The 25,545-nt window shown below is 34.1% G+C and overlaps 1 protein-coding gene across 1 annotated transcript in view; it reads right to left on the bottom strand.

The window, feature by feature from the left end:
• The window catches only part of RNGTT (RNA guanylyltransferase and 5'-phosphatase), a 313,552-nt gene extending 291,159 nt beyond the window's left edge, over window positions 1-22,393 (bottom strand). Inside the window, exon 1 of the mRNA XM_074310316.1 lies at window positions 22,208-22,393. The gene's annotated coding sequence lies outside the window, so the exon portion shown is untranslated. The remainder of the gene's footprint in view (window positions 1-22,207) is intronic.
• Between the last annotated feature and the right edge of the window lie 3,152 nt (window positions 22,394-25,545).

Here is a 25,545-nt window from a genome sequence, read left to right as displayed (position 1 = left end):
AGGGGAAATGACAATTGTTGGAGGTGATATGGAAAAATCGAAAAATTAATTCATTATTGGTAGAAATGTGAACTGATCCAACCATTTGAAAAGTAGAATTATAAAACTTTGACCTAGCAATACCAGTATAAGATATGTTTCCCAAGATGATTAGAGGAAAGGAAAAGAAATTATGTTCTAAAATATTTATAGCAGCTCTCTTTGTGGTGGCAACAAATTGGAAATTGAGGAGATGCTTATCAATTGGGAAAATGGCTAAGCAAGTTGTAGCATATGACTTTGATGGAATACTATTGTATTATAAGAAATTATGAATTAATTGATTTAAAAAAATAGAAAGACTTGCATGAAATACTGAAGAGAATATTGTACACAGAAACAACACTATAGTTCTAAGAACAATTTTGAAAGACAAAGTCATTTTGAGTATTATAAATATTCAAATCAACTACAAAAGACCTGTAAAGGAAGATGCCATTTATCTCCATATATATGTATATATACATATTTATGTGTATATACATATATATATTTGCTTACATGCACACACATATTTGTGTGTAGTAGTAATTTTCTCTAGAGCAGAGTGGGGAGGGAGGGAGAAAAAATTTAAAAATGCACAACAAAGAACAAAGAAAATTTAGAAGGAAGCACAGAAAAGCAGGGTAGCTTTGAAATGATGCATAATACTTATATAGTGTTCCCCCCCAAAAAAGTAAAGTGCGTAAAATAGAAATTCATTTTACAACTTTTTATGTTTTTATATTAAGTCCTCTTTTATGGTGTGAGGCATAAATGGAATGTTCTTTTTTTGTTCTTTAAATTCAAAATTATTTTTTTAAAAATTCTTCTTAAAGAAAGTGAAATTCTCTACAAAGCAATTCTTACAGCCATTATAATTCAGGCAGTCTTCCTTCTCTACCAGAAGACTAGATTATAAGATTACACTGCCTGAAAAATTCAAAATTCTCTCTGATTTTTATCCCTACAAAGGGAGGTGGAATTAGCAACAGTGTCCTGAACTCCTTTCTTAGGTGGACTACAAGAACAAGTCTCCCATTGTCAATGGCGATTAAAGCAGAAGCTTTAAATTGCCGTTTCTTCTTTGATGGTGATGGTGTAGGGGAGAATTGATGGGGAAAGAAATTCTATCCCCTGAATTTGGGAAGATGAAGCCAGGAAAATAGCAAAAAGTAAGATCTCAGTACTGAGAGCCCAAAAAAATAAGATAAGCTTACTTTTATAGGTCACAAGAAAAAGGAATTGATTCTTCTGTCAGCTAGTCACTAGGAATTCCCCGGATCCCATAAATCTGGACACTTTAGTTTGATAGGGAAATAAAAATATAGGCCCAAGCCCTATAATTTTCATTAGATTGATTGGGGCAACTCCTCAATTTCATCATCAACTTTCCTAATCTACTCTTCTTAAGGATCCTAAAGCTAAAGAAATATATAAAATGATAAGAGAAGAATATGAGTCTGAAATAATCTACAGATCAAATAATTTCCTTTTAATTATTTAGGAAATTGAGGTATTTACAATAAAAATGTAAAATCAAAATTCTTTTTTTTCCCTCTGCTGTTGAAAAGTATAATATTGGTCACTAGATGGAGTTAGAGAATCAGGATTATATATTGGCTTAAGCTATATCAGCAATTCAAGTAAATTAGTCAAATGAAGCATTTACAAACAAGTCTAGGAATGGGTCAGTAGCATTCAGAAAATAAAGGATCAGGTAGGTATGCTTTGGGGAATTTTTTATTTATTTATTTTGTTTATCACTCATATATGAGCTTAGACGCTAGAGAGAAAAACCAGCTCATAGTAATGGCACCAACTCCCCCTACCAACACAGAATTCACAATATTAAAGAAAGTAAATTTTATGAGGAAAAGGGAATCCTTGGGAAAATAATATACAAAACATAACTATTGAAAAATAAATAAAAGTCTTCCTATGAGCTCTCAAAAAGAATTGAGAAAATGTGTTTCCCTTCTTCTATAGAAGTGGGGATTAAAGATATGGATAGTTGCACATATTATCAGACTCAATTGATTTGTTACTTGATTTTGCTTCTTTTTTTTTTCTTCTCTATTTAAAATTCTTTATTAAAAGTTGTAGCTGGGGCAGCTAGGTGGCGCAGTGGATAGAGCACCAGCCCTGAATTCAGGAGGACCCGAGTTCAAATCTAATCTCAGACATTTAACATTTTCTAGCTGTGTGACCCTGGGAAAGTCACTTAACCCCAGCCTCAAAAAAAAAAAAAAAATTGTAGCTAACTAGTTATGGGAATAAAAAGAAATAGATGTGGAAATGAAAGTGATATAGTTTTAATGGTATGTGGGACGGTGACCCTTACCCAAATTAAAAATCAGAGACTCTCCAGGTTAAAAAAAAAAAAAGCAAAAAGGAATTTATTATGATCTCAAGAGAAAGGGCCACTTGAGAAGGGCGTCAATAGAAGAGTGAAAAGCACAAATTGCAAAACATAAGATTTATAGACCAGAAACTTCACCCCACCCTACTCCCAACCTTTTCTACCTTTGTCTGGGGGAGTTCAGGTTTACATTCTAAACTCGGAAATCTATCCCAGAAATAAAAGAATAATAGTAAATAACAAACTCTTCATTTAAAATTCCCTAGAGAACTGCTATACAGCAGATATTCTTGGATGAGAGAATTATGTAACCTGAATTCCCAAAGTCATCACCTTTAAAAGAAGTACTTAAATGCTAATTAAGAAGTGAGGGCAACAGAAGAGGAAATGGTCTTCCTAGACAATCCAAGACGGGCCGCTTTTTAGCTATAGCTCAACTTGTTATTGAAAAGTCTCAAGTTACAATTAGGGCGTAGTTCTAAGCCACATTCCCATGAGAAGTTTTCATTCAGTTTATCCTAGTGATTACTGCTTTATACTAAAATGTCTTTTCCTCTCATTCCTACTTTCTTTATTTCTTTTGAGATTTTAAATCTTTTTTCTCAAGATGAATTTCGCTATTTTGTTTAGCTCTATTCTGTTATTTTGTCTAGCTCTGATAGTTTTAATTGGAATAGCACTCAACCTGTACATTAATTTAGATAGTTTTATCATTTTTATTATATTGTTATGGCCCAGTGATGAGCACTATCTTTCTATAAGTTGTTCTTTATTTCCTTAAGGAATGTCTTGAGACTGTATCTATTCAGATCTTGGATACTTTGGATACTCCAGACGTCTATCAAATGACGTCCATTGATAGAATGACATCCGGTACATTTTTTGATATTTTGAATGAAACTTCCTATTATTTCTTCCTGGATTTTGTTATTACTACATAGAAATACTATTGATTTTTTTTTGTAGGTTTATTTTGTATTCTGCTATTTTACTGTTTACATATAATTTGACTCAATTTCTTTTGAAAGTTCATTGGTTAATTGGGAAATAAATCTTTACTACAAATATCTATAATGAGGACCTCATATTTAAGATAAATTGTAAACTAACAAATATATAAGACCAAAGGCAGTTCCCAGTATGAAAGGTTATGAATAATTCTCCAAAGAAAAATTGCAAACTATAAAGTAAGCAACCATATGAAAAATTCATCCAAATCCCTAGAAATAAAAGAAATGCAAATCGAAACGATTTGGGTTTCACCTCACACTCAGTAAATTGGCAGAGTTGACAAAGGGTGGAAATGAATGTATATATAATGAATTGCATACGATGAAAAAATATTTATTAAATACTTATGTGCCAAAAAATGTTCTATGCATTGAAGATACAAATACAATAAATACATTAGTCTCTACTTTCAAGAATTTTACAATAAAAATGAAAAATGAGAGAGACCACATACATAAGGGAGTGGTTGCCAAGAAAGGGTATTTTCATCTGAGAAATCACAGAAATAATGATTGATCATTTGATTGTCACAACCTTTCCCAGAACAGTAATGTGGGGGAAGAGGGGAGAGAGAAAAAAAAGAGAGAGAATATAGAACTCCAAAACCAATTTTAATGAATGTTTAAAAAATGTTTGTTTCCATGTAATTGAGAAAAAAATAAATAAAAACTAAATGTTAAAAAAAAAAAAAATACAATGATAATGTTGATTTGGCTACTATTTCCAGAACAAGAGATAGACAGAGATAGAAACCTTTCATAGGCATTGCATTGAGGGGAGTGAACCCTTTGAAAACTAAATTCAGGGTCTCAGACTCTCCCATGGGAAAAAGCATACCTCTCCACACAAGGTCCTCCCCAAGTTAAGCACTCTCTTTCAATTGGAGATCTTAGTCAAATCACCTTCATTGATCTTTTGGGGGTGGTCTGGATCCCCTTCAAGGAGTTCCCAGACTCTGATAAAAAGCCTTCAAAATGACAATTGACAATTGACAAAATGACAATTGGAGATCTCTGTCTGACGGCAGGCAGCTCCCAGCCCCAGGCCAACATTTTGCTCATAAAACTAGGGTCTGTCGAACTTACCAAACTCCTCATTAGAAATTTACCCACTAAAAGAGCTCCTTCTTAGTGAACAATAAACTTTCCTTTTCTGCCATACAGACTTTTCGGTTTCTGGAATTCTCTCATGTTGGACCTCTGCACTGACCAGAGGGAATTCCCCATCTCAATTCTCACACCTCTCCACTACCACTAGACTCTTATCAGCATGAAGATGTCAAGGAGTACACCATGGTGGGTCTTGGGAAGTTTAGATATGGCCTACTCTCCCCTATCAGAAGTGTAGGACCAATTTGGGATATAGATGCCTCCTTCTGATGGACTAAAAATTAGAATGAGACATATTTTTGGACATGAACCATGTGTATTTTTTTTTTTTTTGCTGGACTACATATGTTTGTTATGAAGTGGAAGGTAAGGGGGGCTGAAAGGGACAATAAATGTCTGTTGCCTTTGTTTTTGTTTTTTTAAAGAAATATATATATATATATATATATATATATATATATATATATATATATATATATATATATATATATATATACACTTGTATACAAATTTAAGAAAAATAACCCCTTCTATTGAGCAAAGGTGCCATAAGCACCAAAATATTTAGAGCAGCATTTTATGTAATAGCAATTCAATTCTAGACATTTACAATCCCCAAACACAAATTTCTCTCTTGATATAGCTGCCCACATATGGTTTGGCATGCTTGTGTCTCCTGTTTTCTTACTTTCTCTCTGCTACCCCCTCTCTACTAATAGACCAGTTGCAAGGATGCTGTTCCCTGTGTGATTTTTCACTTTTCCCAAAAGATGCTCTTATGTTTTGCTCTCAAGGCTGACTCTTTAGAGTTTTTTCTATTTAGTAATTATATACCTATTATTTCTTTTGCTGTTTTTATTTTTTATTTTAATCACACCAGGGAATATTCCCCCACAAAGACCCTTATTGCTCCTTAATTAGTTCTCTTAAACCACTGGGGTGTTGAAGAGGACCAAATCTGTGGGACAAAGACCACCAGCTCAAACAAATCAAATAAATTAAGGAGATTTCTCAAGGTAAAAACAGAAAAGAATTTTATTCTGATCTCTTGAGAAAGGGTGCCTCCCTCCCCACAAGCAGTTAGACAAGAAGAGGCGCCACCCAGTTAACAGATAAGAATTGTAGAGGGGCCTGAGCTAACACTCATTATCAGCTGGATCTTTGCCCTGATTAGTCGGGGAAAATGAGCTCATATTAAGTCATAAAGGAGGAAAGATTTTCAACCCAACCATATCTTTAGGATTACTAAATTACCTTATATGGGAGTTTCAATGCCAAGGTGGGTCCTACTTGTTCTCACAAAGAAAGGGCCCATTCCTTCTAAAACCACGTGATTTCTGGAGAAAAAATCCTGGCCCTGGGGCACCGCAGATCTTCACTCCATTTTTACAACTGTGTCTCTATCTTGTGAGACACCTTTCACATGTCATTTCATTCACAATGATGTCATTCTTCACATGACTGTACCCCAGCTTTTGGAATCCACCATCATCTGGTGTCTACATCACTCTACATAATCTTGGTTCTGGAACCCACATATATCAATAATATAGCCTACTAATGGAAAGTCCTAGTTTGAAATAAACGTGATAAATTCACAAAGGCGATTCTCTTTTTTTATTTTTTTTTTTAGTGTTGCATATTTTATTTTATTTTTTTATGATCTCTAAATGTATATATTTTTTAATAACATTATCCCTTGTATTCATTTTTTCAAATTATCCCCTCCCTCCCTCTACTCCCTCCCCTTGATGACAGGCAATCCCATACATTTTACATGTGTTACAGTATAACCTAGATACAATATATGTGTGTAAATCCCATTTTCTTGTTGCACGTTAAGTATTAGATTCCGAAGGTATAAGTAACCTGGGTAGATAGACAGTAGTGCTAACAATTTACATTCACTTCCCAGTGTTCCTTCTCTGGGTGTAGTTGTTTCTGTCCATCACTGATCAACTGGAAGTGAATTGGACCTTCTTTATGTTGAAGATATCCACTTCCATCAGAATACATCTTCATATAACATTAAAGTGTACAGCGATCCTCTGGTTCTACTCGTTTCACTCAGCATCAGTTGATGTAAGTCTCTCCAAGCCTTTCTGTATTCCTCCTGCTGGTCATTTCTTACAGAGCAATAATATTCCATAACCTTCATATACCATAATTTACCCAACCATTCTCCAACTGATGGACATCCATTCATCTTCCAGTTTCTAGCTACAACAAAAAGAGCTGCCACAAACATTTTGGCACACACAGATCCCTTTCCCCTCCTCAGTATTTCTTTGGGTTATAAGCCCAATAGCAGCACTGCTGGATAAAAGGGTATGCACAGTTTGATAACTTTTTGGGCATAATTCCAGATTGCTCTCCAGAATGGCCGGATTCTTTCACAACTCCATCAACAATGCATCAGTGTCCCAGTTTTCCCACATTCCCTCCAACATTCATCATTATTTGTTCCTGTCATCTTAGCCAATCTGACAGGTGTGTAGTGGTATTTCAGAGTTGTCTTAATTTGCATTTCTCTGATCAGTAGTGATTTGGAACACTCTTTCATGTGAAAGATATAGTTTCAATTTCATCATCTGAGAATTGTCTGTTCATATCCTTTGACCATTTATCAATTGGAGAATGGTTTGATTTCCTATAAATTAGGATCAGTTCTCTATATATTTTGGAAATGAGACCTTTATCAGAACCTTTAACTGTAAAAATATTTTCCCAATTTGTTACTTCCCTTCTAATCTTGTCTGCATTAGTATTGTTTGTACAGAAACTTTTTAGTTTGATGTAATCAAAATCTTCTATTTTGTGATCAATAATGATCTCTAGTTCTCCTCTGGTCATAAATTCCTTCCTCCTCCACAGGTCTGAGAGGTAGATTATTCTCTGTTCCTCTAATCTATTTATGATCTCATTCTTTATGCCTAAATCATGGACCCATTTTGATCTTATCTTGGTATATGGTGTTGTGTGGATCCATATCTAATTTCTGCCATACTAATTTCCCAAACAAAGGCCATTCTTTTTGCCAAAAGGTAAGCTTATTTAGAAGAAGAGGTTACAGACAAAATGAAGAAGTAAAATAAGCATCAGGAGTGGTAAATATGAAATAGATTTGGAAAGTAATAGGATTACCAAGGAAAGGAATTTGAGAAAATCCATTAAAGGAATATGCCATGAAGCCTGAATATACATTATTGACTAACAGACTAACCAGAGTTATCTATTTATCTATCTATCTATATCTATATCTATCTATAAATATATATATTTTTTGCTGAGGTAATTGGGATTAAATGACTTGTCCAGGGTCATACGGCTAGGAAGTATTAAGTGCCTGAGAACAGATTTGCAGAGTTAGCTATATTAAGGAAAAAGATGTCATTAAAGAGAAGACACTATGAGGGAGAGAGAATCTCATAGCAGGTTTAATCTTGGAAAAACTCAGCAAAGATTTTCATCCCGGACATATCTTTTATAGGGGAAATACAATTTTGGGAGTTTCTCAGGGAAGGGAAGTAAAGGCAGGAACAAAGATGAATATTGAAATGTTGAGACTACTAACAAAATACTAAAAAAGGCAGTCTGGGAATGCCTGGGTCCCTATTATAGGTATTTCCACAATGCTACTATAATAATAAGATAGTCTGGAAACCAAGTTCCCAGAATACCGTGTTTCCCCGATAATAAGACCTATCCTGAAAATAAGACACCCACATACTCTTTAATATTCCGCTAAAATAAGCCCTCCCCCGAAAATAAGCCCTATCGAACTTACTATGAAAACGGTCATCATGGTGATCCCCTGCGCTATATGCTGCGTAGCGGTACCTTCAGTAAGCAGCGCCGCCCTCCCCTCCCGGGTGAAACGCACGTCGCGCTCCGAGCTGCATCCAATCAGAGCTGCAGCAGTGAGCGCGTCATCCTCTTCTTCCCTGGTGATTTGCTTGCTGGCGCTACTGAGAGCAGCCCCGCGGAGTAGAGCTGAGACAGGACCATCTAAAAACTCGGTAAGTTCAGTAAGCGATGGAGAATAAAATAAGCACTCAGGGGGCATGATGGAGGCTAAAAGGGGCATGATGGAGGCTAAAAGGGGCATGATGGAGGCTAAAATGGGCATGATGGAGGATAAAAGGGGCATGATGGAGGATAAAATAAGCCCTCCCCTGAAAATAAGCCCTCTGGTGTTTTTTAGTCCCAAAAAAATAATAAGACAGTGTCTTATTATCGGGGAAACACGGGGTAAGTGTGTTAAGCATTTCCTGGAAAAGGGAGAGAATAAGCTGTTTTCAAGATCCTCATCACTTATTACTCAAAAATGTTAGCTGTTATTAACCACACATACCCACAGTACATAAAAAGTAATTTCAGAAGAAATGGGAAGAAAGGGAAAGAAGCAGAGTAGTAAAGTCCTCTTGGTGGAATTTAACCTGAATTTTTAGAAAATTCAGGGAATTGTGGAGGTGGAAGCAATGTAGTTTGAGCACCAAAATGATGTGGGTGATGTAGACATCAGATGATGGTAGTCCCCAAAAGTTGGAATTCAGTCATGTGAAAAATTCACAATGGCCATTTTCTTGGCAACAGGTAGATTTATTTGGGGGAATAGGTTACAGACAAAATGAAGGGATACAGGGGCAGCTAGGTGGCGTAGTGGATAGAGCACCAGCCTTGAATTCAGGAGGACCCAAGTTCAAATCTGGTCTCAGACACTTGACACTTCCTAGCTGTGTGACCCTGGGCAAGTCACTTAACCCTAGCCTCCAAAAAAAAAAAAAAAGAAAGAAAAAGAAAAGAAAAAAAAATGAAGGGATACAATGGACACCAGGAATAGTGTATAGTGTCTCAGGGGTTTGACATAAGTTGGATTTCAGACTGAAGACCTCTCCAGAGGGTAGGACCATGAAGCTAAAGTGATCTCTATCAGTGCCTTCTCCCTGCTTGCCTCAGAGATCAATTCTTTAGTCTCTCTCTGACCAATACTCAGGACCTCATCAGAAGTGAAGTGAGAAGGAACAGCATGGGGGATGAGCTAGTAAAGGAAGGGGAATGAAATGAGGAGATGGATACTGCATGGCATTTGGAGACGATTTGTAAGTGATAGGGCCAGGGTTTTTCTACTTCCCTAATTTCCCTAATGTCATTTCCTCCCATGAAATTTGATTGACCGCAGCCTCTCTGATGAAAGGGCATAAAAAATCTTAGTGAGGAATAAAAGATCCTAACTATATATAGTCAGGGCCTTTCAAGCATGGTGGCTACTTAAAATCCCTCAAGTCATATCTTATAGACCTGCTGATCAGATGTATTTAAGTGAGGAGATGAGAGAGAACTAGTCTACCCAAATTGAAGCTAGATATTACAGCTTTTGACAACAGAGTAGATGTGATAAATAAAATTGTTTATCTTCCTCTATGATTTGCCTTCTTTTATGACTAATGATTTTAAATGCATATGTATATACATATACATATAAATGCTAATTTGAAATGATATAAGAAAAGTTTCATTTTTCATATGCTTTAATTGAGCTCCTACTGCTGAATTTTATACCCAAAGATCAATGACAGTATAGTCTCATATATATCATAATATGTTATAACATAAAATTGAAATCAAATTATACCCATCACTAAAGAAACAATATATACAATGATAACATAGTCTTTCTAAGTTCTAAGGCATCCTTATCCTCAACTTAAATACTCAGATTGATGAGCCAGATTATATTTCCAACTCATGGTTTTAGGGATACTTCTAAAGGAAGGGCATGTTTTTTTCTCATATCATCAGTTCTAGCCCTCATTCCAATATGTTTTCCACAATATCAGTCACCAGTGGAATTGTGAATGGATCCAATCACTCTGGAGAGCAATTTGGAACTATGTATGCCCAAAGAGTTATCAAATTGTGCATACCCTTTGATCCAGTAGTGTTTCTACTAGCGCCTATATCCCAAAAAAGATCTTAAAGGAGGGGAAAGGGACCCACATGTGCAAAAATGTTTGTGGCAGCCCTTTTTTGTGGTGGCAAGAAACTGGAAACTAAATGGATGCCCATCAGTTGGAGAATGGCTGAAATTATGGTATGTGAATGCTATAGAATATTTTTGTTCTGTAAGAAACAACCAGCAGGATGATTTCAGAGAGGCTGGAAAGACTTACATGAACTGATGCTGAGTGAAATGAGCAGAACCAGGAGATCATTGTATACAGCAACAAGATTATACAATGATCAATTCTCATAGAGGTGGCTCTCTTCAACAATGAAGTGATTCAGACCAGTTCTAATGATCCTGTGATAAAGAGAGCTATCTACACCCAGAGAGAGGATTGTAGAGACTGAGCATGGTTCACAATATAGCATTTTGACTCTTTGTTGTTGCTTGCTTGCATTTTTAATTTCTTTCTTATTTTTTTTTACTATTTTATCTGATTTTTCATGAGCAACAAGATAATTGTATAAATATGTTTGCATATATTGGAGTTAGCATATATTTTACCATGTTTAACATATATTGGATTACTTGCCATCTAGGAGAAGGGATGAGGGAAGGAGAAGGAAAATTGGAAAACAAGATTTTGCAACAAGTAATGTTGAAAAATTATCCATGCATATGTTTTGAAAATAAAAACCTTTCATAAAAAATAAAGATATTTTGCATTATGATTTTAAAAAATCACTTATTCCATTTTCATTCAACCAATTAGCATCAGAGCTGAGTCAATACAGAACAGAACAGAACAGAACAGAAGAAAAAAATATTATCCTCTCCCTGGGTGCTTAGGGATTCATTATCCCCTATACCATTTCAGTTCCTATGGAGAGCAAGCTCAAATTTAAAGCCGTTTCTAAAATGTATTGTAATGTCAGAGAAACTGAGGCAAGACCGAGATTGGTTTTTGATTATTAAATGTGGAGAGTTTAGACTAGCCAACAGAATGAAACTGTTCAAAATCATTTGACACTGAGGAACTGAGACAGATAACTTATATAGGGTTTTGCTAACTAGAGAAGGAGAAAGTGGGGGCGAGGACATTGGGAGGAAGGACTAGCCATAATTCCAGGAAAGGATCATAACTTATTTCTGACAGGATAGAGGTCAAGATAAGAAGGTCGAGGACAGAAGGACAGGAGACAACGAGGAGAGAAGAAATACTCAAAAAGAAGGGGAATTATCCCAGCAAGGATTGAGATAATGCACCTGGAGTTTATAGAACAGTGGTATGTAAAGTAGTCAGTTTCAAGGTTTTCCGTACTCATTTCTCCCAATCCTAAAGGCAAGGAAGGGGGGAGTGGTCATAATAATTTTATTCAGGACATAACAGTATTTCTTCTAACAAGTTCATTTCCAGATTGGACATATCTAATGGACAAAGACACTCACCTATAAGACTCAACATCTTGGCTGTAGGTCCTAAGACAGTCTTGTAAACCACAAATTCTGGCCTAAAATCTGGTTTCCAGATCTCTGATAATTCTTTCTCCTGACCTTTTGAAGTTCCTAAGGTCACAACCTAATTTATTCCATCTCAAAAACAGAGAGCTAGAAGTCTTTCTCCCACACACACAACTTATTCGCTCAAACCACAACCAGGCAGGAAAGAAAAAGGGGCTCTCCTTGTGATGCTTAGTGCCTTTTAGAAGCACCCTGGTTCCAGCTAAGCAATTAATCAAATCACATCTCTTTCCCAAATAATTAGTGGATCAGAATAAGTTATAGAATGTCTTAGCATCATACTTCAAAGTTCAAGGAAAGCTTTTGCAAGCAGTTAATACTATGCATATTGATAAAGATCAAGTTCACTGGGGCCAGTCCCCCCCCCATTACAATTAAAATGTAAATGAAGATAACACTAGAAGGCAATAAAATTAAAATAGGGTCATTGGGAAATGATGGCTCTAAATTATTACATTTTAATTATTCAAAAATGTTTAAAATTATTAAAAATATTTTTCTAATGTTATTTGAATTTTATTTGGGGGTGGGGCAGACCTTTTCAACTTTATGTTATCAAAATTTTCTATTTTATCTCCTGTGATCCTTAAACAGGACTTGTTATTCAACACCTTTTTTTGGTTAAGAATTCTAGTTTAGTCAGGAAATCTTCCTTTTCCTGTAGTTTTGGAAAGCTATCATTTCCCTATTCCTATAATTTGTAATATTACCTTTTTACAGTTAGGCATTATATCCATCTAGAACTTAATGTGATATGTGGTGTGAAATGTTGTTAAAACACTAATTTCTGAGAGTCTACTTTCCATATTTCCCAGCAGATTTCATTGACTAGCAAATTCTGTTATTATTATCTTACCTCCATATCTCCCTCTAGCAGCTAACAAGCTCTGCACTTTATAAGGCTGAATAGGTGTTGTTTACAAGTATATGTCTGCAATAGTGCTGCCCCAGGGCTTGATTCCAGCTTATATTACTGAAAGAATTGTCCAATGATGACATTTATTAGTAGGCTGTTTTCTTAAAACATGTTCTTAAAAGACATAATGAAGCACTGATGTGGCTCTGTTCAACTCATTTGAATTTGATCCAGCTCAATACATGGGAAAAATGGATTAAGCTAGAGTATCTGGTAGCTAGACTTTTATGAAGATCTCATTGTTTTAGTTTTTATAAAAAAGACATCTTCCCTTTGGATAACCATAGGAATGAATAGTATGCCCCTTGGGGTGCATAAAGACCCATTACATGAACTAAACCAAATTTGCCCCAAGATTAAACCAATATTAAAAGAAAGTAGGCTAGAAAAACTCTGCAAGTTCAGTCTATAATGCATAGACCAAAACTTGGCAGCATAAGTCTGCAGAATATCCCTGCAAGTGTTCATCATCCCCACCCCCCAAAGTAACTTAGGATGGTCCTTAAAAAAGATACTAAACACTCTCCCTAAAGGGCTATCAAACTGTGCATATTCTTTGATCCAGCAGTGCTACTATTGGGCTTATATCCCAAAGAAATAATAAAGAAGGGAAAGGGACCTGTATGTGCAAGAATGTTTGTGGCAACCCTTTGTGTAGTGGCAAGGAACTGGAAGATGAATGGATGTCCATCAATTGGAGAATGGTTGGGTAAATTGTGGCATATGAATATTATGGAATATTATTGTTCTGTAAGAAACGATCCGCAGGATGATTTCAGAGAGGCCGGGATTGACTTACATGAACTGATGCCAAGTGAAATGAGAAGAACCAGGACATCATTGTACATGGTAACAGCAAGATAATTTGATGATCAATTCTTTTTGTTTTATTCTGTTTGTTTGTTAAAGATTGCCCAATTATATTTTATCAGATTTCACAAACTCAGGAATTTTGAGAACCACTTGCCTACCTCTGAGTCAAGAGTTTGATATAGTCAAACTTCTGTCTTTTTGCCAAATGAAGAAACTGAAACTCGCAGTTTGTGATATGGTTACAGAACGATGATGGACGAGGAACTTTTCAATAGTGAGACGATTTAGATCAGTTCCAATGACCTTGTGATGAAGAGAGCCATCTACATCCATATAGAAGAATGTGAGAACTGAATGTGTATCACAAAATAATATTCTCACTCTTTTTGTTGTTTGCTTGCATTTTATTTTTTCTCATTTTTCCCCTCTTTGATTTGATATTTTTTTGTACAGCATGATAATTGTATAAATATGTATACATATATTGGATTTAACATATTTTTACAGTGTTTAACATATATTGGATTATACACTATCTAGGGGAGGGGTGAAGAAAAGGGGGGGAATTGGAACACAGGGTTTTGCAAGGGTTGATGTTAAAAAATTATCAATGCATATTTTCTGAAAATTAAAGTAAAAAATAATTTTAAAAAGTATTTAAGGGCAGGTAGGTGGCACAGAGGATAGAGCACCAGCCCTGAAGTCAGGAGGACTTGAGTTCAAATGTGACCTCAAACACTTAACACTTCCTAGCTGTGTGACCCTGGGGAAGTTACTTAACCCCAATAAACAAGCAAACAAATAAATAAATAAACAAATGAACAAATGAATAAATAAATAAATGAGATTTTAAAATAAATAAAAATAAAATGCAAAAGTTTTTTTTAAGTATTTAATAAAAATATACCAAATAAAATAAAATAATAAATAAATAATAAAAACTATAGATTAAAAAGGTACCAAAATGCTTTCTGTTCAAATGTGTAGGTATCTTAACTTGTATGTGCAGAGAAATAACAACTATTTTCAAGGCTTGACAAACTGAACTAGAAACAGATAATACCAAAAAAAGATTTCTTTAGATATTCCTGTTATGAAAAAACAAGTAATGCCAAGGTTATCTTTCTGTTTTGCTACTTAGTAAAAGTATGTAAAAACAGAACTAGGTGCTATAAGAATATGTTTGTCCTTGAGTTCCTGTTGATTGATTTCAATAGTTTTAGCAGATGCAAGAGAATCTTCCTCCAATTTCCCTATGTTGCCCTATTTCAATATAGTACTTAAAAATTGATTATATGATATCTCTGCATCAAAAAGTTCAGGATTTTTTAAAGAAGACCACTTCAACTAGGTACTAATCTTTGTTTTTAAAGCCTGGGATTTATGGTTCTCTTAAACCTAAGAAATGATTTTACCTAATATAGTGGGATGGTTCATCCACAGTCATAGATTTAACTGCTCTATTAGTGTATACTTACTGGCTGTCATAAAGCATACTCAATCCTAAATCCAAAGATTTGAATATTCAATACAGGCTGTTATAAACTGTCATTGCCTGCCTCTATTCTCTTTCCACCTGTTCAATTGATCTTCCTAAATCAGAGATCTGACCAGAGATCTGAAAAGGATCCACAAGTGCAAAAAATGTTTGTAGCAGCCCTTTTTATAGTGACAAGAAACTGGAAACTGAGTGAATGCCCATCAGATGGGGAATGGCAGAATAAGTTAGGGAATATGAATGTAATGCATCCAGAGAGAGGACTATGGGGACTGATTGTGAAGCACAACATGATATTTTCATTTTTGTTGTTGTTGTTTACTTGCTTTTTTTTTCTTTTTTCATTTTTTCCCTTTTGATCTGATTTTTCTTAATTTTTCCACAGTAAATGTAGAAATATGTTCAGAAGAATTGCACATGTTTAACCTATATTGGATTACTTGTTGTCTAGGAGAAGATGGTGGGGAGAGAAGGAGAAAAATAAGAAACATAAGGTTTTGTAAGCTGAATATTGAAAACTATCTTTGCATATATTTTGAAAAATAAAAAGATATTCTTTTCTTAAGATTAAATTTATTTTTAAATTTTTTTCTGTTATAATATTTATTTTTTATTATAACTTTTTATTAACAGAACATATTCCTGGGTAATTTTTTATAACATTATCCCTTGCATTCACTTCTGACTTTTCTCTTCTCTCCCTCTATCCCCTCCCCTAGATGCCCCTAGATGGCAATTTTATACATGTTAAATATGATATAGTGCATCCTAGATACAATATATGTATGCAGAACCAAACAGCTCTCTTGTTGCACAGGGAGAATTGGATTCAGAAGGTAAAAATAACAGTTTACACTCATTTTCCAGTGTTCCTTTTCTGGATGTAGCAGATTCTGTCCATCACTAATCAATTGGAATTGAATTAGATCTTCTCTTTGTCGAAGATATCCACTTCCATCAGAATACATCCTCATACAGTATTGTTGTTGAAGTGTATAATGATCTCCTGGTTCTGCTCATTTCACTCAGCATCAGTTGATGTAAGTCTCTCCAAGACTCTCTGTATTCATCCTGTTGGTCATTTCTTACAGAACAATAATATTCCATAACATTCATATACCACAATTTACCCCACCATTCTCCAATTGATGGGTATCCATTCATCTTCCAGTTTCTAGCCACTACAAAAAGAGCTGCCACAAACATTTTGGCACATACAGGTCCCTTTCCCTTCTTTAGTATTTCTTTGGGATATAAGCCCAGTAGTAGCACTGCTGGATCAAAGGGTATGCACAGTTTGATACCTTTTTGGGCATAATTCCAGATTGCTCTCCAGAATGGTTGGATTCTTTCACAACTCCACTAGCAATGCATCAATGTCCCAGTTTTCCCACATCCCCTCCAACATTCATCATTATTTGTTCCTATCATCTTAGCCAGTCTGAAGTGTAGTGGTATCTCAGAGTTGTCTTAATTTGCATTTTTCTGATCAATAGTGATTTGGAACACTCTTTCATATGAGTGGAAATAGTTATAATCTCATCATCTGAAAATTGTCTGTTCATATCCTTTGACCATTTGTCAATTGGAAAATGGCTTGAATTCTTATAAATTAGAGTCCATTCTCTCTATATATTTTGGAAATGAGACCTTTATCAGAACCTTTAACTATAAAAATATTTTCCTAGTTTGTTGCTTCCCTTCTAATTTTGTTTGCATTAGTTTTGTTTGTACAAAGGCTTTTTAATTTGATGTAACCAAAATTTTCTATTTTGTGATCAATAATGATCTCTAGTTCTTCTTTGGTCACAAATTCCTTCCTCCTCCACAAGTCTGAGAGGTAAACTATCCTATGTTCCTCTAATTTACTTATGATCTCATTCTTTATACTTAAATCATGGACCCATTTTGATTTTATCTTGGTATATGGTGTAAAGTGTGGGTCCATGCCTAATTTCTGCCATACTAATTTTCAGTTTTCCCAGCAGTTTTTGTCAAATAATGAATTCTTATCCCAAAAATTGGGATCTTTGGGTTTGTCAAACACTAGAATGCTATAGTTATTGACTCTTTTGTCTTGTGAACCTAACCTATTCCACTGATCAACTAATCTATTTCTTAGCCAATACCAAATGGTTTTGGTGACTGATGCTTTATGATATAGTTTTAGATCAGGTACAGCTAGGTCACCTTCATTTGAATTTTTTTTCATTAATTCCCTTGAAATTCTTGACCTTTTGTTCTTCCATATGAATTTTGTTGTTATTTTTTCTAGGTCATTAAAATAGTTTCTTAGGAGTCTAATTGGTATGGTATTAAATAAATAGATTAGTTTAGGGAGTATTGTCATCTTTATTATATTCACTTGGCCTATGCAAGAGCACTTAATATTTTTCCAATTATTTAAATCTGACTTTATTAGTGTGGAAAGTGTTTTATAATTTTGTTCATATAATTCCTGACTTTCCTTTGGTAGATAGATTCCCAAATATTTTATGCTATTGACAGTTATTTTGAATGGAATTTCTCTTTGTATCTCTTGCTGTTGAATTTTGTTGGTGATGTATAAAAATGCTGAGGATTTATGTGGATTTATTTTGTATCCAGCAACTTTGCTAAAGTTATGAATTATTTCTAATAGCTTTTTAGTAGAATCTCTGGGGTTCTCTAAGTATACCATCATATCATCTGCAAAGAGTGATAATTTGGTTTCCTCATTACCTACTCTAATTCCTTTAATCTCTTTCTAGGCTCTTATTGTCGAGGCTAGCATTTCTAGTACAATATTGAATAGTAATAGTGATAGTGAACAACCTTGTTTCACTCCTGATCTTACTGGGAAAGGTTCCAGTTTTTCCCCATTACATATGATGCTTACTGTTAGTTTTAAATATATGCTCCTGACTATTTTAAGGAAAAGTCCATTTATTCCTATCCTTTCAATTGGTTTTATTAGGAATGGATATTGGATTTTATCAAATGAAAAGCTATTATTTTTTTTCAAAAAGAAAATAAGATAAGGATTCTTTCCAGTTCTCAATCTATATCTTCAACAGTGTTGATTTTTAGATGGGAAGAAATAATTTTTTGTATTTGAAAGAGAACAATTTTTGTTCAACTTTGATTTTGTAAATAAGTAAATAGAAGCTCAGGGAATTTTTGTAATATTCCTCCAAAAACGTATTGCTAGTTATTAAGAAAGCAGAAAGTAGACAAAGGATTGGAGATGGGGAATTAAAGATAATAAGAAATCCAGGATAATTCTTAAATTGTGAGCCGGAAGGACTGAGAGGAGAGTATTCCCTCTACAATAATATAGAAGGTAAGAGTGAAGGAGAGTTTAGGGATGAAGATAATTAATTCAGTTTTGGATATATTGAATTGGATATATTAAAATTTATAGTGTTCATCTGGTTCCAGATGTCTGAAAGAGTGTGATATGTGAGATTGGAGCTCAGCAGAAAGTTTGAAGCAACATGCATAGATATGAATATCTTCAGCATACAGATTGTAAGTAAATCCATAAGAGCTGATAAGATTACCAAGTGAAGACCTATGTATAGATAGATAGATAGTATAAAGGAGAAGGAGAGAGAGCTGGAGAGAACCTTAAGGTGGTGAAAGGGTGTGATCTGAAAGGAGATCTAACAAAGGAGACTAAGAAGGGGTAAATAAAAAGTATTGTAGACTGGGAGACAAAAGAAGGAGGAAAACACGGAAAGAATATTGTTCTGAAAATCTAGAAAGAGGAAAATATCAAGGACGAGTGAGTGATCAACAGTGTCTAAGGCTGTAGAGAGGTCAAGGAGAATAAAAGCTGAGAAAAAGCCATTGTATCTGACAATAAAGAGAGCTTTGGTAACTTTGTAGAGAACAGTTTCCAAGGAATGATAAGTTTGAGAGTCAGTTTGTAAGGAATTAAAAAAGAGAGAGAAGAGAGAAACTGGAGGCAATGATTGTAGACTGCCTATATTTTCATATCTTTTAAAAAAACTTTTTGTTCACATCCTTTAATCATTTGCCTGTTGTGTACTCATTAAGGGGGATGGTTTCTGGTCTGCCCCATAACAAATAATCACTGGGAACTTTGAGTGGTAAAGGGAGGGGAGTTGGATGTATAAGAGAGGCAGATAACCTCACCTGATAATGTTGGAGACTAACTTTACAGGAGTGACCTTGGAGCAGAGAAAGAGAAATAGTGTTTAAAAAGAGCATGCTGGCCATGTTGAATGAAATTAGATAATAGATGAATGAGTGAGTCTGTAACGACGTTGCTTCAGTGTATTGTCTGGAGAATTAGTAAGTAAATAGTCCATTACTATGGAAAATCAAAGTTAAAACTTTATATATGCCAAGAAAATTTCTGTTTTGGGGATGGCTAATCCTTTTTCTCTATCACATGAATCAGTATACTAATAGCTGCGATGAAAAGCTTGAAAATCAGGATGTTTCTCATAAAATATCTATAACATGAGATTTTCTAAATCCTTCTAGTTCTGTTTTAAGAAAAGAGCAAAGAGCAAGGAGATGGATTATGCAAAGCATCTGCCTCATCTTCTCCCACCTTAAACAGTAACTATAAAAGAATTGTTCCCTCTTCTTTTTCCCCCGTGTTATTTCTTGAGAGTGTCGACAGGGGGAGCTTCAGATACACATAATCAGTCTATTATAAGAGTCTGATTTTAGGTTTCATCACGATTTGTCTACCTTTTGTGATTTGACCAGCCTAAGATGATTCCTTAGTTCCTTCCCAAGGGACAAATGCAGACAAGCAAGACTCCTCTAATTAGAGTATATACTCTTGCATGAAAGGGCATAATAAGCTTTTCTAGGGCCCCACACAATTGGCAAAAAAAATATGAGTGAAATACATAAACTCAGAGACTTGTAAAAGAAGAAATAATCATATACTTTTATTAGCTATGCAACCATAATCAAATTATTTAGTATCTTTGGGTTTCAGTTCCTTCATGTGTAAAATGAGGACAATAATAGTACCTAACACTCGATAAAATGTGCTATTCACCTCCAGATAGATGATACTTAAAGTACATAATTAGACATAATTTATTTTCTTTCTACCCTTTTTTTTTAAACATAGCTAACATGAGAATTTCTTTTGCTTTTAGATTTTGTTTTACTTGACCTTTTCAGGGGTGACAGAAGGACTAGGAAGAAAGGAAAGAATTTGGAACTGAAAATAAAATAAAAATGAATGAAAAACAACAACAAAAAAATAAGAACATCTATCTCAAGAAACTGTGAGGTTTAAATGAAATAATACATGAAAAGCAATATGCAAACACCAAAGTACTGTGTAAATGTTAATTATTATTAAAGAATCCTGGAAACCATCATGAGAGAAGAAAGCATGTCCCTACTTAACAAAAGAGTGAAAAAAGCATTAAAGTTTTTTCTATGAGCAAAGCACTATGCTAATTAGAAAAACTAATTTTTTAAAAAGCAAGCTAGTCTCTGTTATCAAGAAGTTCATATTCTAATACAAGGAGATAATACATAGAATAAGTTTCAGTTGCAAATAAGATGGACTGGTCCAGTGGTCTTTAAAGGGCAGTGGCAAGGTAGATCATAATAACTATTTCTAAGAATTATTTTCATTGATAAAATCATATCCATTGAACTACTTGATGTTGGCAAGGACTGTGATAGAACAAATAGTTGTTTCCTAGATCTTCAAGTAGCTAGAGTTACTGAGGAAGTAGGGCCTATGGCACCAGCAGAAACAATTGACAAGTTTAATCTTCACAAAGTCTGCTGCCTTGTTGATGGTGATAGCCAAGATGGCAGGCCTCTACTCCAAAGAACTTGTTCCTTTTCTTAAGCACTGAGCCTATAATTTCTACTACAATTGTGCCCTGAGAACTTTGCTCCCATATGCAAAAGAAAAGTTGCTCAGGTCAGTTAAGTTCTTCGATGTCTCTGCCCTGATTTTATAAGTTATTTGGTAATTGTTTTCACATGAAGTAGTGGTAAATGAAAATCATTTCAGATATAGTCAGTATTATTATTACTATTTCTGTGTATTTACGATCTCTATCAACTTATTTGTTAACAGATCCTTTTGTTACCTGAGTGTGTCACTGTTGAATGGAATGAAAGCCCTTGAGATTATCTAAGTCTATATACATTCATAAAAATACATATAGACATACATGTATGTATGTGTCTATGTATGTATTTTTAGAATGTAACCTCCTGTTGGGTAGAATTGATACTACTTTGATGAAAGAAATATTCTCCTGTTAGAAAGAGAATATTTCTTTTATCAAAGCAGTATCAATTCAAATACCTAAAAAAAAAATTACCATGCACACTAAAAATATTCAATATATTTCTGAGATGTTGAAAATAATCCATACTCTATATTTTCATTGAAAAAAGGTAACTATTCAAGGACTGAAAAGACTTTGAGTTCTTGACATATTAATCCCAAATTCTGAGACTTGGTTGCTGTTTGCATTGCTTTTATTTTTTAATTCAATTTTATTTTCAGTTTCAATTTATTTTCCTCTCCCTCCACTACCTCACTCATTGAAAAAGGGGGGAAAAAACCATTACAAATATGTATAAACATGCAAAACACATTTCCATGTTAACAGTGAACTTCTTCCCCTCCAAAAAAAAAAAAAAAGCAAGATAAGAAAGAAATTATGCTTCAGTCTGTACTCTGAGTCTCTTTGGTTCTCTTTCTTGAGATATGTAATATGTATATAGCACGAATTCTTTAGATTATGGTTGGTCATTGTGTTGATCAAAGTTACTAAGTTTTTCAAAGTTGAATATTTTTAAAATATTTGTTTATTTTAACATTCTTTTCTTTTTAAATTTTGACTTCCAGATTCTTTTCCTCCCATCTCTTCCCTATCCACTGAACAGGCAAACAATAAATCAATTATATATGTGAAATCATGTAAAACATATTTTCATATTAGCCATATCACAAAAAAAAAAAAGAAAAGAAAGAAAATGAGAAAATTATACTTCAACTTACACTCATAGTTCATCAGTTCTCTCTCTGGAAGTAGATAGCTTATTTTCATCCTGAATCTTTGTAATTTTCTTGGATCATCATACTGATCAAAGTAGACAAGTCTTTCCACACATGATCATCATTGCAACATTATTGTTACTATACACAATGATCTCCCAGTTCTCACTTCATTTTCCATCAGCTAATATAGATCTTTCGTTGTTTTTTTTTTTTTTTCCCTTGAAACCACCCTCCTTATCATTTCCTGGTCTTATCTCTGCAAATTCCAGATCCAGCTTTGGGTCTGGATTTTTTTTTTTTTTCCCTATGTAATTGAGTTTCAATAGACTGTTACTGGGCTTCAGTAGAATTTTACTCAACACACTGGAAAAATTTGTAAGTTCAGAATAACTGAACTTCTGACTCCCTTTTGGTTTTGATCCCTTGGACTGATTTTTCCACTGAAGGCTTATATGCTGGGTTACAGGTTAGAACTGGGTCAGTATCCTCTTCTCCAGGACTCCGAGCCACACTGATAAGTTTTTGGAATTTGTTTTGTGCTCAGTATTCAAAGAGACCCCTCCCCAATTAGTCACACCTGGATAATTATCCACCCTGGATAAGTGACCTGCATTTGAGTAATAAGTGATAGAGATGTCAGATTCCTATTCCAACACTAATTTGAATCAGTATTCTTTCTGTCTGGTGCTCTATCTTGATTCCCTTTCTTTCCTTGGGTACTGGATGGAATGCTCCTGATCCAATATGCTCTGCCCCTACCCCGGCGTTGCAAGCTTAGTCAATCCCCTATCCTATTGTCCACAGACTTCTTTGTCTCCCTAAACTGCTCTGGGCTGGGGGGGAGGGGAGGGAAATAGTTCGTTGTTTTTTTTCTTAGTTTTCCTAATTAGAATTCAGTCTGAAACTTTTTTCTAGATTGTTGTAGAAAAGATGTGTGGGGAGAAATAGACAAAAATATTTACTTTCACTCCAATACATTGATTTTTCCAAAAATTTTATTTTCCATTATAATTTTCTCTGTGTTCTCCCTTCCTTACATTGTAGTCACTGAATATTAAAGTATATGTTGACTCAGTCTGGAAGGTCTTATTAATCTTTTTTTATAGAATTTCCTCTGCCTTCTCGTCCTCTGAAACACACACACATGCATTATGTGTATATGAGCTGCAATTATCTTCACAAAGGTTTTGATTAATATTCACCATGTGCATTAAAAAGCAATGTGACCAAATATCCTTTGAAAAGATGTTTCTTGTTACCATTGGATATACAGTGAAAGTAACTCTACCAACCTCTCCAAGAACCAGTAAACTGAAACTATAATAACTATAATATTCCATTTGTAGCAAGAATGACAATATTGATATGATTTGTTTCCTCTCGTAGTCTGTCAGTTCAACACTTTTTTGATGAGAATCTCACATATCAAATTACAACAGTAGGATTAATGTTTGCATTTCTTATCATCCTCTATCCCTATTTTATTCACTCTACCATGACTGTCACTACAGAAGCATAAGGCAAAAAAAGGAATGAGGATTGCATAGTTTTTTGGTTTTGTTATTTTTTTTTATTTGATGGGTTGCTATGGCCAAATAATCCATTATCTATTATTCAGACAAATGGTATTGAACTAACCTGTACTTAGTGGGTTGGTCCTATAGTAGCAAGTAAAAACTACTTTGGAAAATATGGTTTAAGATTAAGAAACAAAAGAGGTCAAAGCTTCAGGTGTATATAGAATCATATTGTTCATATTTCATGAGTACTTTCTTCCAGAAGAGCCTAGGAAGATATCAGAGATGACAGGTACCAAACCACATTTTATAAACTAACTGAAATTAGCTATGTCTTAATGGACAATAAATTATTAGTCTGAACATTGCAGGAATGATTTCTGACTCAGTCATCTCTGCACTCAAGTCATTGATTAGTTAGAGCAAAGGTCAAAATTAAATTAAAATAGAAGAAAAATAAGCTGTGAACAATTAAATAATTCCAATCTGATCTATTTAAATAAATTATTGACACTAATAATAAAAATAAGTAAAATTAAAGATATTTACCCTAATCATCACTACTTCTTACAGAAGTTTAATCTATATAAAATAATTGCCACAATGAGATTAAAAACCAAAAGAGGCCAAAAATAATCGAAGAAAATAATTCATCTCCATGTGATTTAGAGGCCAACAGAGACTAAAAACAAAAGTAATTATACCATAAATTCAAATAAGTTCAACAAATATTTTATTTTTTTATTTATTTTATTTTATTTTTTTAAATTTTATTTATAAATTTTTTGGCATTATATATGCATGAATAATTTTTTATAACATTATCCCTTGTATTCATTTTTCCAAATTATCCCCTCCCTCCCTCCACTCCCTCCCCTTGATGACAAGCAATCCCATATATTTTACATGTGTTACAATATAACCTAGATACAATATATGTGTGTAAATACCATTTTCTCAACAAATATTTTTTAAAATTTTTATTTAAAATTTTCAGTTTCAGATTCTATTCTTCCTTTTCTCTCTCCTCTCCCTCCTCTCTAGAATGGTAACTAATCAGATATAGTTTATACATATGTAATCACATAAAACATTTCCATATTAGTCATTTTGTACCAGAAGACTCAAATAAAAGAAAAAAAAATTGAAAGAAAGTGAAATATATAGCATGTTTCAGTATATCTTAAATCAATATCAATTCTCTCTGGAAGTAGATGGTATAGTTCTTTATTAATTCTTTGGGATTTCCTTAGCTGATTGTTTTGCTGAGAATTGCTATCATTCACAATTTTTTATCAAACAATATTGCTATTACTATGTACAATGTTTTCCTGGTTCTATTCACTTCACTATAAATTAGTTCATTTAAGTCTTTCCAAGTTTTTCTGAAATCATACTGCTTTATATATCTTATAGCACAATAATATTCCATTACAATTATTATTACAATTCCTCAGCTTCTTTAGCTATTTCCCAATTGATGGGCATTCCTTTAATTTGTTCAGTTCTTAGCCAACACAAAAAAAGATGCTATAAATGTTTTTGCACAATTTCCTTTTTTGAATGTCTTTGGGATACAGACCTGGTATTTCCGGATTAAAGTTTTATAGCCCTTTGGTCATAGTTCCAAATTGTTCTCCAGAATCAGTAGATCAATTCACAACTCCACCAACAATGCATTAGAATCCCAGTTTTCCCAAATCTCTTTTAACAGCCAACATTTTCTTTTTTTAATCATATTATCCACTCTAATACATATAAGGAGGTATCTCAGAGTTGTTTTAATTTGCATTTCTTTAATCATTAATGATTTAGAATATA

This window comes from Sminthopsis crassicaudata, chromosome 4 (assembly GCF_048593235.1).
Source record: "Sminthopsis crassicaudata isolate SCR6 chromosome 4, ASM4859323v1, whole genome shotgun sequence".
Lineage (NCBI taxonomy): Eukaryota > Metazoa > Chordata > Mammalia > Dasyuromorphia > Dasyuridae > Sminthopsis > Sminthopsis crassicaudata.
Note: the sequence above shows the minus strand (reverse complement) of the source record. Positions and strands in the feature narration are given on the sequence as shown.